Genomic DNA, 17,119 nt, shown 5'->3' with positions numbered 1-17,119 from the left:
GGTAAGAATGTTGCCTAAATCCCTTATGGTATGTTTTTAATTTTCGGAATGCTAAGTACTTCCCCAGGGCAGGAAGGAAAATTGGTGCACAGATAAACTCAGGTTAACTTTATGAACATCCGAGCAGCATTGACAAAGTGTTGGATAGGTCCCATCAGGATCCAGGGACTTACCTACCTTAGATAACACGGTGTGAAGTTGGATGAACACAGCAGGCCAAGCAACATCAGAGGAGCAGGAAAGAAGGGTCTGAAGAAGGGTTATGACCTGAAACATCAAGGTTTCCTGCTCCTCTGATGCTACTTGGCCTGCTGTGTTCATCCAGCTTCACACCGTGTTATCTCAGATTGTCCAGCATCGGCAGTTCCTATTATCTCTGTAACAACTTACCTACCTTAATACTTTTTTAAGACATACAACACCTTTTCCTTTTTAATGACAGCTTGGTTTAGAAACTTGACACTCCCTTCCCTGAGATCATCCTCCACTAATTTCTTCCCTTTCAATGTTGTCCCACTGTTTAAGAAGGAGAGTAGGGTTTTGTGCAGGAGAGGTTGCGCCTCACTGATGATCCAGTTTTTTGAGGAGGTGATGAAGATGATTGATGAGAGGAAAGCGGTTGATGTTGTCTACATGGACTTCAGTAAAGCCATTGACAAGGTCCCTCATGACACACTGATAAAAGAGATGAAGTCACATGGTATCAGGGGCGAGCTGACAAGATGGATACAGACTGGCTTGGTCATGGGAGATGGAGGATAGCGTTGGAAGGATGTTTTTCAGAATGGAGGGCTGTGACTAATGGTGTTCCATAGGAGTCAGTCCTGGAACCCCTGTTGTTTGTGATCTACATGAATGATTTGGAAGAAAATGTAGCCGGTCTAATTAGTAAGTTTGTAGATGATACAAAGATTGGTAGAATTGTGGATAGTGAGGATGATTGTCAGAGGATACAGCAGGATATAAATCAGTCGGAGGCATGGGCATAAAAATGGCAGATGGAGTTTAATCTGGACAAATATGAGGTGATGCATTTTGGAAGGACAAGTACATGCAGAAATTATATGGTGAATGACAGAACCCTTAGGAGTATTGATGTGCAGTGTTCAGGTTCACAGATCGCTGAAGGTGGTAGCACACATAGACAAGGTAGTAGTAAAGGCTTTTGGCATGCTTGCCTGCATTGGGACACTTGGGATTTTGCCTATAGTTCTGGTCACCACACTACCAGAAGGATATGGATATTTTGGAGAGGATACTAACAAGGTTTACCAGGATGTTGCCTGGTATGGGGGATTTTAGCTATGAAGAAAAGTTGGATAGACTGGTTTTGTTTTCACTGGAATGCAGAAGGTTGAGGGGCGACCTGATAGAAGTTTATAAGACTGTGAATGGCATGGATAGAGTGGAAAGTATGAAGCTTTTTCCCAGGGTTTAGGGGCCAATTACGAGGGGGCACAGGTTCAAGGTGCAAGGGGGGAAGTTTAAAAGAAATGTGCGGGGCAGGTTTTTTACACAAAGGGTGGTGAGTGCCTGGAACGCATTGACAAAGGAGGTGGTGGAAGCAGCTACAATAGCAGCATTCAAGAAACACCTGGATGAATACATGAATAGGAAGGGAGTAGAGGGATACGGATCCTGTCAGTGGAGACAGTTTTACAATGGAAGGGCAAAATGTGTTGGTGAGGGAATCTGATGGCCTAGTGATATTTTTGCCAGACTGTCAATCCGGAGACCCAGAAAATGTTCTGGGAACCAGGGTTCAAATCCCACCATGGCAGATGGTGGAATTTAAATTCAATAAAATATCTGGAATTAACAATCTAATGATGACCATGAATGCATTGCTGATTGTTGGAAAAACCCACCTGGTTCACTAGTGTCCTTTAGGGAAGGAAACTGCCATACCTTACCTACATGTGACTCCAGACCCACAGCAATGTGGTTGACTCTTAACTGCCATCTGGGCAGTTAGGGATGGACAATAAATGCTGCCTAGCCAGTGATACCATCATCCCGTTAATGAATTTTAAAAAAAGGCTTGGAGGGCCATAGAAAAGGAAGTTGAAAAGTAGGATCTCAAGAGTTGTAGTGTTTGGATTACTCCAAGTGCCATGTGCTAGTGTATGTAGGAATAGGTGGGTAAGAAGGTCAGCATATAGCTAAAGAATCAGTGTCGGAGATTGGCACTAGATACCTGGATCACTGAGCCTCTTTTTGTGGAAGGTAGGCCCTGTAGAAATCTTACAGGTTGTATCTGAACTGGAACAGGACCAATATCCATGCAGCAGAGGGTGGAAATGGTTTGTATGTGCTGTAGGTGGGGTTTAAACTAATTTAGTAGGGGTATCAGAAGTAGAATGGAGGCACAGTAGGGGATGACACACATACAAGTATCAGTCTGAAGGCAGGCCATATATAGTCAAGTTAAGACATGAGGGAGCATGGCAAAATAGGATAGCATTTACTTTAATGCAAGGAGTCTTGTGAGAAAGGCAGATGAGTTGAGAGTGTTAATTAACATATGGTAATACCATTATTACTACTCCCTTGGAGGTACTGTTGAAGGAGGAGCAAGACTGGACTCTCAATATTCTGTCATGTAGAATCTTCAGGCAAGACGGGTCGGGGAGGGGCAAGTAAAGTGGTGTCACAATATTAATCAAGGTGTGAATTACTGCAGTGAGGAAGGAATGACATCTTAGAAGGATCCTTAAACAAGACCAACTAGGTAGAGCTTAAAATCAAAAATAGGGCAATCGCTTTGATGGGTGTACTATATTGTCCCCAAACAGTCAGGAGGCAAATCTATAAATGTTTTAGGGTAATAATAGTAGGGATTTTAAATTCCTGATTATTAACTGAGATAGACAAATTATGAAAAGCTCAGACGACTTAAATTCTTAAAGTGCATCCAGGAATATATTTTAGAGGCAGCACATATAAAGTTCTACAGGAGAAGGGTGAGCTAATTTTAGGGATCAAAACCAGGCAAGTGGCTGCCACACATAGACCTTGAACATCTGTATAGTGGCAGGAAACATTGGAGGAAAAATAGAGTGGACTGTGATATACTTGAATAAATTAGCATTAAGAAAGAGGAAGTATTGGTGGTTTTAGAAGTGTCAGTTGGGGAGCATTTCAGTGATAGTGACCATAGTTCAGTAAGATTTAAAGTCGCAATGACGAGCAGAAGTAAAAGTTTAATTGGGAGAAGTCTGAATTTAGTAGGATAGGACACGATCTGGCCAAAGTGGACTGAGAACAGCTACTTGTAGGAAAGTCCACATTAAAGGTGTGGGAATCATACTAAAAAGAAATAGTGAGAGAGGAGAGGCAACATGTACCAGTCAAGGTGAAGGATGGGACCAACATGTTCAGAAAACCCTGTGTGTTAAGGGATGTACAGGCTTGGATAAGGGAAAAAAAAGAGAAACTTATGACAGATACTATGGCCTCAGAACAGCAGACGTCCTAGAGGAGTACAGAACATGAAAAAGAATGTGAACTTTAAAAAGAAATTAGGAGAAAGAAAAGCGGTCATGAAAAACATTAGTGGGTCAAATAAAGTTAAATCCAAAGCATTTTATCAGTCTATTCCAGGCACGAGGATAACCAAGGGAAGAGTAGAATGTATTAGGGACTGAAGTGGCAATCCACAAGTGCAGCTGGAAGACATAGGTGAGGTTTTAACTGAGTGGCTTACATCTCAAGAATGATGAAGGCATAGAAACCAGGGAGGGCAACCAATGTTCCCTCTAAGCTGCGCAGCCACTTCAAGGATCTACATGTGCTGCTTGATGTGCAGACACATTGATTTCTGTTGCCATAAGTGGCTGCCATACATACACCTTGGACATCTGTATAGTGGTGGGAAATATTAGAGGAAAAACAGAGTGGACTGTGATATACTTGAATAAATTAGCATTAAGAAGGAGGGTCTTTTAGAATGCTTGAAAATGGATGATTCAGCAGGTCCAGGTGAGATGTATCCAAAGGAAGATGGGAGGCAAGGAAGAAGATTGCAGGGGCTCTGTCATTAATTTTCAAATCCTCCCTGGTCAGACACCTGGAGGACAGCTAATGTAGCCAAGGCAAACAGGCTGTGGGTCAAGTGTTGGGACAATGAATTAGAGGATCAGTGCTGTGACCACTGCTTTTCATCATTTATATAAATGATTTGGGTGTGACTATAGAAGGTGTGGTTAGTAAGTTTGCAAATAACACTAAAATTGGTGGTGTGGTGGACAGTGAGGAAGGTTATCTTGGACTATATTGGGATCTTGATCAGATGGGCTAGTGGGCCAAAGAGTGGCAGATGGAGTTTAAATTAGATAAATGTGAGGTATTGCACTTTTTTAAGGCAAAGCAGGGCAGGACATATACAATTAATGATAGGGCCCTGGGGATTATTGCTGAACAAAGAGGCATAGAGATGCAAGTGCTTAAGTTTAAGATGAGAGGGAAAAGATTTAAAAGAGACCTGAGGGGCAACCTTTTCATGCAAAGGGTGATGCATATATGGAAGCAGCTGCCAGAGGAGGTGGTGGAGGAAAGTACAATTACAACATTTAAAAAGCATCCAGATGGGTACATGAATAGGAAAGGTTTAGCAAGATATGGGCCAAATGCTGGCAAAATCAATTTAGGATATATGGTTGGATTGACAGGTTGGACAGAACGGTCTGTTTCCATGCATAACTCTATGATTCTAAAAATAGGTGCTCGTTTTTGACTAGCGCAGACCCAATGGGCCAAAGGGCTTTTTTTTCTGTGCTGTAGACCTCCATGACTTTATGACTGGATGAGTATGAGGTAATGGAGAGCAGATAGTGCCCATTATGATGGCAGAGTGGAAAGGCATTGATGACTAAGACAGCTTTAACTTAGATGGCAATCTCAGACCAGGTTGGCATGGTCTGATGTTATAGCCTCCACTTCTTGTTCTGTAGGAAAAGGAAGTCCTGTGTCTGCAGCCCATGCAGCAGGAATTCCACTCCCTTACTTGCAAAATGGAGCACCTAAATTTCCTTTAGCTACTAAATTCAGGCACAATGTCAACCATGCAGAGCATCTCCAGACTGACTGAGCTTATCTGGGTGCACAACAGGCTTTTACAGATAGTGCATCCACAACGGATGCTGGTGAATTCTGAGATATCTGCTGAGTGGCAAGTTATTCCAGGAATGGCACATAGTAACATGGGCTGGAAGTGAAAATGAGGGATATCATAGGGGTGGGTAGGTAATTAATGATATGCATTTGGCAAGATACAGTGAGAAAATGCACTGGACCTCGCAACAGAAATTCTTCCAACAAAATTCAATGCTACTCTCAAGACATAGCCAAATAAAATTTAGCCCAATGACCCTATGACCATGACTCTATAGGTTTACTATCATTTCTGGAGATTTGATATTGTTTTGGACCTTTCTCCATGCTTATACCAAATCATTGATCAGTTTGAATGCGTATTTCACCCACTTGGATCTTCTTCGGTAAAATTTCTTGACCAAGCCTTCAATTGTCAATGATCATGGCTTGTTTATTTGCTGTGGTTATAGTAGTTCAATTATTGTGCTTTTTAAACAGCCAAACGATATATCACTGTTTGATCCTAATGATGGGGATTCTATTCAATATATGTATAACGTGTGCTTCAACATCCTGTTCAGGATGTTAGCCAGTCTGTTCATTGAAGAATGGGATGGTAATACAGATATCTTGGGACATGAAATTTGTACCCTGGATACACATTTCTTTGGAAAGCACGCCCTGAGGAAATATGTTTATTGACTCTTATCAAAGTCATAAATGACATCCTATGTAACTGTGACAAATGTAAACATTTTCCTCCTTGTCCTTCTCAACTTGTCCACTGCTTTTGACACAGTTTATCACACCATCCTCCTCCAATGCCAGTTGGGTGGAACTACTCTCACTTGTGTTCCATTCTTATCCATCTAATCATAACCAGAGAATGACTACAGTAGTGCCTCTTGCTTTTCCTGTATCTTTATCTCTGCTGTCCTCCAGAGCTCAATCCTTGCCGTTTTTCTATTTCTCACCTATGTTCTGCCATTTGGCAACATCATCCTTAGGCACAATACTAGTTGTTACATATATGCTAGTAACACAAGCTCTTCTTCACTAATATCAATCAACTTTTCCATTATTGGTGCAATTATCAAACTGCCCAGCCAACATCTGGTTGTGGATGAGTGAGAAATTTCCTCCAATAAAATATTGGGAATGCTGAAGTCATTGTTTTCAGTCCTCACACCAAACTCCATTCTCAAAGTATTAGCTCCATCCCTTTCCTTGTCAACAGTCTGAGATTAAGCCAGTTTGTTCATATCCTTAGTATCATATTTGATCAGAAGATGAGATTCTACCTCATATACTAGCATCTGTAAGACCGCTTGTTTCCACCTCCATAGTATCACTCAACTTCATACCTGCATCAGCTCATTTGTTGCTGAAACTCTTATCCATCCCTTTATTACATCGGGACTCAACTTCCAATGTACTCCTGGTTGATAGTCCACATTCTGCCCTTCATAAATCTGAGATCATCCAAAGCTCTGCTGCCTGCATCTTACTACATAGCTAGGCCAAGATTTTCATAGACACGGAGATATCACAGACCCTGAAACATGTTAGACAAGAAGCAAATGTAGAAATCCCATGCCCATTTCCAATGGATTCCATTTTCCCCATTAGGAGAAAGGGTTGTATCATGACTCATACATGATAAAAACTGAAGCTCAACAAGGCCATTTTAACTCAGTGATGTAGCAAAGGCCTAAACCCAAATTTTGAGAGATACAAATGATTCGAATAAATGTAATTCAAGGTCAGATAAGGACTGTAGAACTGGCAGGCTTTGAGATTATTGAGATCACTATTTCTTCAAAAATTAAAAGAAATCCTGCCTCTGTCAGTGAGATGTAAAAACTCTGGTCTTGCTGTTAAGATTCGCTATTTGTTGATATTATCATAAGGGTTCTTTATGAATACTTGGCTGCTTTCCACAACCTATCATTATCTCAGAGCGATGATTAAATTTGTTGTTTAATTGAGAGATCAAAGATATTATTAAAGGATTAGTTTCTTTGTTGTAGGGTTATAAACGCGAGCTTGTTTTTGAAAGGGAATGGGGCAATCTAATTTCAGGTCAATTCCAGCAATTCTGGTTGGCCCCAAATTTTTACTATCTTAAAGGGGAGGTGTGCATTCTTAGCATTGGATAGATTTTAAGAACACACAATGGCTGGAAATGCTGCTATTCAAGGGCCCTGAGATTTTAAGGTCATGTTTGTTTGAAAATAGCGTCAGCAACCCCAATGTGTCCAATGATAACAATGAAACCATTGTCGATTTTCAGGAAAAACATTTCTGGTTCACCAATGTCCTTCAGGGAAGGAAACTGCCTGCATTTGGTCTGGCCTACATCTGACTTCAACCCACAGCAATCTGGTTGAGTCTTAACTGCTTTCTGGGCAATTAGGGATTAGCAATAAATGCTAGCCTAGTAAACAATGCCTACATCCCATGAACAAATTTTAAAAACCCATGGTCATGTAATTCAATTTATAGTCTCCAAATTTCTAACTTGTCCTTTTGAGCAAGAGTGTTCAATGATTAAAATTTTGTACAAGATGTGAGTAAAGATTTTGTGTAACATACAATTGGTAGAGCTTGATTTGGATAGATTCTTGCTTGACAGGTGAGTCATGGGAAAAGAGGATAAAACGGAAGGTGGAGTTCAAGGCATGTTCAGATCAATCATGTTCTTGTCAAATGTCGGAGCAAGCTAAATGGACTACTATTGCTTCTGATTTGTCTGTTCATGTGCACATTCCACCTTTGTTCTCTTAGATTTTAATGACCTTGATTTCAATGGCAGAATTTTGCTGCTGTTAATTCTCTGCCATTTCTATCTCAAAGGTAGATACAGCAAAGCACTACAAGAGCAATAATAGTAGTCAATGGAAACAAAATGCTTGTCCAAAATGTTCTTCTAAAAACTCAACCCACTGGACTGAATTTTGTAGGGGGCTGCCTTGGTTCTCCCTGCACTCCTTCAAAGTTGGTAGGGTGGACAAAGGCCACCCATGACACCAATGGTAGCCTGTCAACAATTTAACTCTGAAAGCAGCATTAATTGGTTTAAGGTGAGGCTTCTGTCCCCCTCTCAGAACAGAAAGTCCCACCTGAGACGAATGCCACTTAAATGGCTAGCAGCTTTACAGTTCCCACAGTGCCACTGGAATTGATGGCCACTGCTGAGGTCTGATCACTTCAGGCAGTGTTGCAGAAATAGTGAGTGTCTCTTGGGTCAACCTCAAGGCTGAGGGCAGTGAGTTTAGAGGGGGATAATGTCACGTTGAAAGGGCTGGGGGTAGAGTTAAAAGGGCAAAAGCCCTTGGGGCATTGTCAGCCCAAGAGAGCCCCACCTGTCCAACACTAGCACATGCAGCTGAAGCTTCCTGGCCTCCTGAATGACATGGCCCTACTCCACCATGAGTAAAATACTAGTGATGACCAAATGGGGTCCTTAAGTTGCTATTAATTGTATAATTAATTGCCCCTATATGCTCAAAGGCAGGAGGGCCATCTGTCCAACACCTTTCCCCCTCTTCGCTTTGCAAAATTTCAAACAGATCTGGTGGTGGGGTAGGAAGTGGAAGGTCTCCTGCTTAATATAACATGTTCCTTCTGTCTTCAAAGCTGCTATTGGAAAATGATTTAATCTAGAGTTCAGTTACTGCAGCCACAGTAGCAAAAACAATACCCACAAAGCCAGTAGCAATTTCAAGTGAAAAGCCAGCAACTGACCTGAGTAAACACACAAGAATGTAAGAAATAGGAGCAGGCATGGACACCATCATTCAGTCTAATCACGGCTGATCTTCAGCTTCAACTCCATGTTCCTTATTACCTGGGTGGATGAGGTGAAGAAACACAAGGTGGACAGCAAATTGACTTAGCAACATGTGGCAAGATGTCACTGAAGTTGGGAGGGAGTGAAAAGGAATTTGTAGTGAAAATGGTGGGTAATTCGGGGGATTGATATTGTTGTATGTGGTCATGTCTGGGAAGTTGTGTTGTCATCTAATGCCAGGGTTAATGAGACCTCCTCACAGACCTGGTGTGAGAGGGGGAGGATCCAGTTGTCATGGTTCACTTAGGATCTCACAAAATAGGTAGTAATAGGAATATATTTCTGCTGAGAGAATTTGACAAGTGAGTGTCCAAATTAAAACATCGAATATCAAAGGTAATCATCTCTACATTGTTACCAGCCATGTTCCTTTTGACAGAGGATCAAGCTCATGAAAAGTTAACTGCATATCTCTGAGACTAGGCCATTGAAAATGCAGTTTTGATTCATGGGCACTGGTGCCAGTACTTAGGAAAGAGACAGCAGTTCTTTTGCCATGGGCAACATTTAAACCAAGCTGGGGCGAGTGTCCTGGCAAATTCCACAACTGGGCCTTTGGATGTTGCATTAAATTAAACATGGGGTTCGGGAGTGGATCAGTCAGATGAAGGAATATTTAGAAATTTATACAGAAAAGTCTATCCAACAGAACAGTGCAGGGATATGGTTAAAAACCGACAAAGTGGTTCAGGAAGAGAGAATTTAATTGTAATTGTGTATCAACAAGTGAGGTCTGTGCTGGGAATAGTAGTAAAGAAATAAAATCAAATGCTTTTTATTTGAATGTGCAAAGCATCTGCAATCAGATAGATGAAAATTTGCACAAATATGAATAAATGGTTCGGATTTAATCGCGTTTCTGGGCCATGATTACACGGCAAACAAGGTTGGAAAGAAATGTTGTACAACACACAATATTTTGGAAATGCAAGGAATGGCAACTTTGAAAACCAGTCCTGATTGTAAAGGATGGCATAAGGACCTTCACAAGAAAGTGTCTAGCTTCAGAAGATCATGAAATAGAATCATTATCAGAATGGGTGGAGATTGGGAATAGAAAGAGTCAGAAAATACTGGAGAAACAGGTTGTAGGTAGCAAGCGCCATTGCCAAGTTGGCCAAAATCAAAAGCAGAGACTTGATCTTAATCAAGTAGTTACAACCGGGCAATTACTGCCTCTAACAATCTGCCTAACCCAGGGGATGTAACTGCCTCCTGGAACAAAGCGTCCAGGTAATTCAGCTCCTGCTGCCCTGTATTGTCTGCAAGTCAGACTCCATAAGCTCTGATTGAAGTTGCTTAAGCAGCAGGCATGCCAGAAATATGGTTGTCTGGGACTGCAATGGATTCCGATATCTTGCAGTCACAGCAAACCACCCTCACTGCCATATCTGTCTAACCTTATTTATATAATTAATCAATTAGCAATTAATTTGTGCAGTTAGATTAACAGCAAGTTTCCTAACTTGGAAACAAAGATGAACATTAACTGGGTTCTGGAGGTTCAGAGAGGATACTGAAAAATCCTTGCCCAATCAACACCAGACTACCATCTGCTCAGCACTTGTACCGCTTCACATTCGTGCCTCATCAACTCCACTCTGCGGCCCTGGAAAAGATGATGCCCTGAGGGCAATATTCAAACTATTAGCAGAACAAATTTACAAGTAGATGTATAGGCACTGCCCAAAATCAATATCACAAAGCAGCCCTAGAATAATTGTACAAACCTGAATGAAATATTTCGAAAGGCTTAATGTAACTTTCAGGTAGAGGGATTCTTATAGTGCAGTGTTAGCGTCCATTCCCCTGAACCAAGAGACAAGGGCTCAAGTCCCACCTGTTCTAGAAGTGTGTAATAACATTTCTGAACAGGTTCATTAGGAAAATAGGTTAAATAAAATCAAAATAACTTTCAGGGTGGCATCAGGACAACTAAAGAGTGTTCAAATAGACAAACAAATAATACACATGTACATCTTGAACATACTTCAAGGTTGAACTATTTACCTTATATTTTAGTGTTATAAACCCCTATTTCTTGCCTGAAAAATAGAAGCAACAGAAAAGGATTTCTTGGCCACAGTTCTTTCACATCGAAGACCAGTATTCTCATCCAATTATCTTATGGGAGGAAAATCTTTTCTATTTACTCACATCAGAATCTTTGGAAAGTGAGGGTGCGATGTTTCAACTGAACTAAAACATGTGCAAGTCAAAAACTCTGGTACCTGTATGTGAATTTGAACCAAATTCTGTTCACCGATCAATGCTGTGTTCACTGTCTACAGTGCCTCCCCATCTAGAAAGACACAAATTGTAAATTTTCAGCCTCGGGTCCAAACCTCTCCATGGCCTCACCTTGTTCTGTAACATCCTCCAGCTCTATGACTTTCAAGAGCTCTGTATTCTTCTGGGTTTCATCTCTTGCGCATTCTTGATCTCCTTCATCCCATCATTAATGGCAATACATCCAGATGTCAAAGTCCCAAGCCCCATGCCATTCCTACCCTAAACCTCTCCAATTTTCTCTTCTTCAAGTACCACTTTAAAATCTACCATTTTACCCAAGCTCTTTCATAACCTACCCCAATATTTCCTTATATGGCTTAATATCAAATGTCTGCCTGGTACCACCCCTATAAAATATCCTGAACTGTTTTATTACGTAAGGTTTTTGCCATATTTGACTTGGGAATAATGATTACTAATGCAGAGTTAAATTTGTAAAGATGTTCTGTTCCCGGCGTTAATAGCCATCAGCATAATAAGCACACCAAAGGTCCACGAGATACACATGAACATACATATATTTTCAAAGTAAGCTACTTCATATTTTCTATTTCTTATCTTCACAGGTAATTTGTCAGGATCTCAAGACATCAAAGTCCCTTCTGGTGAGAATCCATCCTCGCTTCTGATGGGGAATAGGATTCCAAAGAGTCTAAACAGGGAGCAAGCAGAGAGTCCAAAGTCACTCGGAAGCAATATCACCAGAACACACATTGGAAGAAAAGCATCTTCAGCACCAGTCATCATGGAATTTAAGGCATGTCATCTGTTACTTCACCTGTCAGACAGAAAGTACTACATTAGCTGCAACAGCTAAAGGTAATGGACTTAAACCATTATACAACTACTATGCTGGATATCTGGAAACATCCCGAAGCAAAAACAGTTAACAAGATTTGAAAGTGCAATTAGCTTTGATGCAAATAAAATAGACAGTGACATGATTACAATAAAATCTAATATTGCAGATTATGGGAATCTGAAATAAAAACAGAAAGTGCTGGAAAAACTCAGCAGGACTGACAGCATCTTTGGAGAAATAAATTTAATATTTTGATTCCAAGTTGACTCTTCTTCAGTAGTACACAATGCTGTCCAGCTCCATTGAACACAAAATTGGATTGGACGTGAACTCTGTAATCATTTAAACATTGGTTACTTTCTTACCAATCAAAACTTCACCGAGTCACCTGATGGTCAGCTCGATGGATTCAAAGGAAGAATCTAAATGCTGTTGTGACAAATATGGCATTTTCCACTGAGATAGGTCCCATAGATAATGCCAGCACAAAAGTGCTGTAAAAGTCTCATTAAGTTTGCTTTGTGTATTATACTGTGTAAAAATATTTTGTAGTAATGCATTTGTTATTATAAATTTTGTTATAAAGTAAAACGTGAATATAATGTATCTTTTACTTGAGGACTTATAAATGAAACAACTGTTTTTCAATACTTTTGTTTACAAATGTAAAAAAACAGTAATTTATTTCCCTGTCACTAAAGTGGTGCCAATTAAATTGCATTGAAGACACATAATACAGAATCAGATTTTGATAATATTTTGAAAAGTTTTTGAAACATATCTTTGTTTGTAACAAAGTAATTAAATTTATTATTCTTAAAGTCTGCAATTGTCCAAAGAGTTACTCATGCTGAGTCAGAGTGTTTATTTTAACCAATCTTGATGGATTGTGAGGTAGTGCATGGGGATGAGATGTTATAATTTTAATGGTATGGACACGTTGCACTATGAGGATTATCAGAAAATGGCTAACCTTACTGCCAGTACTCACTGCTGGGTGTTCTGCTGTGCAATAACCATTTGATTTTTTTTTATTCATTCACAAGATGACAGTGTCGCTGGCTAGGCCAGCGTTTATTGACCAGAGGGCAGTTAAGAGTCAACTGTATTGCTGTGGGCCTGGAATCACATATACGCCAAAACGGATAAGAATGACAGTTTCCTTCCCTAAAGGACATGAGTGAAACATATGGGTTTTTCCATAAGACCATAAGACATAGGTGTAGAAGTAAGGCCATTCGGCCCATCAAGTCCACTTCGCCATTTAAATCATGGCTGATGGGCATTTCAACTCCACTTCCCTGCACTCTCCCCGTAGCCCTTGATTCCTTCTGAGATCAAGAATTTGTCGATCTCTGCCTTGAAGGCATCCAATGTCCCGGTCTTCACTGCACTCCGTGGCAATGAATTCCACAAGCCCACCACTCTCTGGCTGAAGAAATGTCGTCTCATTTCCGTTTTAAATTTACCCCCTCTAATTTTAAGGCTGTGCCCAAGGGTCCTAGTCTCCCCGCCTAACGAAAACAACTTCCCAGCGTCCACCCCTTCTAAGCCATACATTATCTTGTAAGTTTCTATTAGATCTCCCCTCAACCTTCTAAACTCTAATGAGTACAATCCCAGGATCCTTAGCCGTTCATCATACGTTAAACCTACCATTCCAGGGATCATCCATGTGAATCTACGCTGGACATGCTCCAGGGCTAGTATGTCCTTCCTGAGGTGTGGGACCCAAAATTGAACACAGTATTCTAAATGGGGCCTAACTAGAGCTTTATAAAGCCTCAGAAGCACATCGCTGCTTTTGTATTCCAACCGTCTTGAGATAAATGACAACATTACATTGCTTTCTTAATCACGGACTCTACCTGCAAGTTAACCTTTAGAGAACCCTGGACCAACACTCCCAGATCCCTTTGTACTTCTGCTTTACGGATTTTCTCACCTTTTAGAAAATAGTCCATGCCTGTATTCTTTTTTCCAAAGTGCAAAACCTCACATTTACTTGCATTGAATTTCATCAGTCATTTCCTGGACCACTCTCCTAACCTGTCTAAACCTTTCTGCAGCTTCCCCACCTCCTCCGTACTACCTGCCTGTCCACCTATCTTCGTATCATCGGCAAACTTCACCAGAATGCCCCCGGTCCCTTCATCCAGATCATTAATATACAAGCTGCGGCCCCAACACTGAACCCTGCGGGACACCACTCGTCACCAGTTGCCATTCTGAAAAAGAGCCTTTTATCTCAACTCTCTGCCTTCTGTCAGTCAGCCAATCCTCAATCCAAGCCAGTAGCTCACCTTGAACACCATGGGCCCTTACCTTGCTCAGCAGCCTCTCGTGAGGCACCATATCAAAGGCGTTTTGGAAGTCTAGATAGATAACATCTACTGGGTTTCCCTGGTCTAACATACTTGTTACCTCTTCAAAGAATTCTAACAGGTTTGTCAGGCGCGACCTCCCCTTACTAAATCCATGATGACTTGTTCTAATCTGACCCTGTACTTCCAGGAATTTAGAAATCTCATCCATGACAATGGATTCAAGAATTTTACCAACTACCGAGGTTTGGCTAATCGGCCTATAATTTTCCATCTTTTGCCTTGATCCTTTCTTAAACAAGGGAGTTACAACAGCAATTTTCCAATCGTCCCGGACTTTCCAGCAATGGATTCATGATTTAATTTATTATTGTCAAATGTACCCAGGTACAGTTAAAAGTTTTGTTTTGCGCACAGTATAGACAGATCAATGATCATACAATTGTACAATGATCATAGAGTGATAGAACAGAATGAAGATACAAAGTTACGGTTGCAAAGATGGTGCACAACAGGCAAGATCAGCATTAGATTTGAAATTCGATAGGTCCATTCAGAAGTCTAATAACAATGGGGAAGAAATTGTCCTTCAACTTGTTAGTACACGTGTTTAAACTTTTGTATCTTCTGCCTGATGGAAGAGGTTGGATGAGATTATAAGCAGGGTCAGAGACCTTTCTAAGGCAGTGAGAAGTTGAGATGGAGTCAATGGATGGAGGAGATAACATGGTGTAGAGCTGGATGAACACAGCAGGCCAAGCAGCATCAGAGGAGCAGGAAAGGTGATGTTTTAGCCCTACACCCTTCTTCAGAAGGTTGGCTTGCATGATAGACTGGGCTGTGTTCACAACTCTCTATAGTATCTTAAGGTTCTCAGCCGAGCAGTTGCCATGCTAAGATAGAACGCTTTCTGTGGAGGATGCGTAAATGTTGGTGAGAGTCGTTAGGGACATGCTGAATTTCCTAAGCCTCCTGAGGAAGAAGAGATGTTGTTGTGCCTTCTTGACCATTGCATCAACATGGGTCGTCCAGGACAGGTTGCGGGTGATTGTCATTCCTGAATATCTCCACCTCAGCTCCATTGATGTAGATAGGGCTGTGCCCCCTCCTTGCTTCTTGAAGTTGATGTTCAGCTGTTTGGTTTTGCTGATGTTGAGGGAGAGATTGTCATCTTTGCACCATGTCACCAAGCATCATTAGACTTTTATTTCCAGATATTCTTAGAATTCAAATTCCACCATTTGATGTAGTGGGGTTCGAACTCTGGATTAACAATCTAGCGATAATACCATTAGACCATTGTCTCTCCACCGTCCCCCCACTATAATTTATCCCTCAATTGGATGGGAATCCCAAGTGACAATCTTACAATCTTGTTCTTGCTTTAAATGATTTCTTCCTTAACAGTTTTAACTACTACTCCTCGCAAACCTAGTTTACATTCTTTTAACAAAATATTACAATGGATGTTAATGGACCCATCATAAAATCCAGATCTGTGAGAGTTAACAATTCAGCGTTTTCATTACATATCTGGAAGTTAGTTCATCATCTATTTATGACATTTCTGTTCGGCTTGAGGGAAATGGATGAAAACCTCAGTTATTTCAAATGAATGTTGCTTCTTTGTAACATCTTTTAGTAATTAATTAAAAATTAAAAATGAGCTAAAATTCCCAGGCCACAAGCTTTATAGTGAACTTCCGGTCATTTGTTTGCTATTCTACATTTACTATTTGATTTCTAACTTGAAATGAACACTGAAGGAAGTGAAACTGTCATATGTGGTCAAACTACTAAGGAAAACACAGAGAACGTGTTTAAAAGTTGAAGGGAAATTACGGGGACATCTACCAAAGAGGATATGGCACAATAATGAAATAAATGTGTAATTTCAGCAACTTAACTGAAAATGTTGGTAACTTATTTTGTAACCTGGTAGTATAGTAACCAATAACAAATACACAAAAAGTTGGGGAAACTCAGGAGATCGAGCAGCAGTTAAGGCTTTGAATTCGATTTTACCCTTCTCCCAAACAGAGCATTAATTTTGTTGGTTTCTGCACAGATGCTGCCTGATCTGCTGAGTTTCTTAGCTTTTCCTGTGTTTGTTTCAGATTACCAGCAATATTTAGGCAGTATTTTGATTTATTTATGCATAGCAACCAGTGGAAGCCGGAAACAACAAACAATGTTGAAAATAAGTCCAAGTCACCAGTTCATAAAATGAGGACTAATGTCATGTTTCTGGATGAAAATCCTCTTTTCATAAAAATTGTGAGAATATTTATGTCTGCAATGAATAACTCGTAAGAAGAATCTTGTTACTTCAGTTTTTGTTTGTTGTCTACTTACAGGAAAATCACTAAACATATATATCCTTCCACTTGTTATTAACAAAGGAATTTTTAGCTGGAGCCACAATTGTTTACAATATATATTAATTGAATGAGGAAAATGAATCCAATATAGCCATGTTGATGGTATGTTTCAGGAGGAATATCAGGCAGGGGTAGATGTCATATGCATGGAAAATTATGGAAATACGGGGGGAGGACTCAGTAGAGGTTAAAGTTTCCAGAACATGTAATGGGTCTGACAGTATGGAAACAGTCAGGAATCTAACTTCAGGCACAGCTAATAAGAAGACAACTATGAGAAGAAGGGCAGTCAGAGCAGGACAGAAGATGTTGTACAAAACAAAGTAAATGAGCTTGCAGCCAGATTGAAATTGACAGGTAAGATGTTGTGGAT

The 17,119-nt window shown here is 40.5% G+C and overlaps 1 protein-coding gene across 1 annotated transcript in view; it reads left to right on the top strand.

Moving 5' to 3' along the window:
• scaf8 (SR-related CTD-associated factor 8) overlaps positions 1–12,765 on the top strand; it is a 230,080-nt gene extending 217,315 nt beyond the window's left edge. Inside the window, exon 21 of the transcript XR_007248087.2 lies at positions 11,806–12,765. The gene's annotated coding sequence lies outside the window, so the exon portion shown is untranslated. The remainder of the gene's footprint in view (positions 1–11,805) is intronic.
• The last annotated feature ends 4,354 nt before the right edge of the window (positions 12,766–17,119 follow it).

This window comes from Stegostoma tigrinum, chromosome 9, assembly GCF_030684315.1.
Source record: "Stegostoma tigrinum isolate sSteTig4 chromosome 9, sSteTig4.hap1, whole genome shotgun sequence".
In the NCBI taxonomy this organism is placed as follows: domain Eukaryota; kingdom Metazoa; phylum Chordata; class Chondrichthyes; order Orectolobiformes; family Stegostomatidae; genus Stegostoma; species Stegostoma tigrinum.
Note: the sequence above shows the minus strand (reverse complement) of the source record. Positions and strands in the feature narration are given on the sequence as shown.